Source organism: Penaeus monodon, chromosome 33, assembly GCF_015228065.2.
Source record: "Penaeus monodon isolate SGIC_2016 chromosome 33, NSTDA_Pmon_1, whole genome shotgun sequence".
Taxonomy (NCBI): Eukaryota; Metazoa; Arthropoda; class Malacostraca; order Decapoda; family Penaeidae; genus Penaeus; species Penaeus monodon.
The window spans coordinates 20,330,390-20,330,733 of record NC_051418.1 but is presented as its reverse complement, the minus strand read 5'-3'; the positions used below and the strand labels follow the sequence as shown (position 1 = coordinate 20,330,733).

General features: G+C 37.2%; 1 protein-coding gene across 1 annotated transcript in view; it reads right to left on the bottom strand.

The window, feature by feature from the left end:
* Window positions 1–344, bottom strand: part of LOC119594127 (lysoplasmalogenase-like) — a gene marked incomplete at its 3' end in the record, with an annotated part of 6,143 nt that overhangs the window by 4,662 nt on the left and 1,137 nt on the right.

The following is a 344-nucleotide window of genomic DNA, read 5'->3' as shown; positions in this document are numbered from 1 at the left end:
ACACACATACCTACACACATAAAGGTATATAAACGCAACGCCATTAATAACAAATCACTTTACGTTTTGCGCTCGGACACGGGTTATAACAAAGTCCCCCTATATGCATATAACGGCCCGTTATATTTTCCCATCCTATTTATTATATTCGCAATAATGCTATGATTCATGCTTTACCAGCCGACTGCAAATCATCGTTGAAAATAGCTGATACTGTAGACTATACAACAGCATTAAAACTACCCTTTTTGTTCACGAGGGTCTGCAAATTATGTGTGTATGATAAGGGCATTTCTCCAGCCAGGCAAAACAAGCAGATATGTATATCTATAAGTTCTTAACAA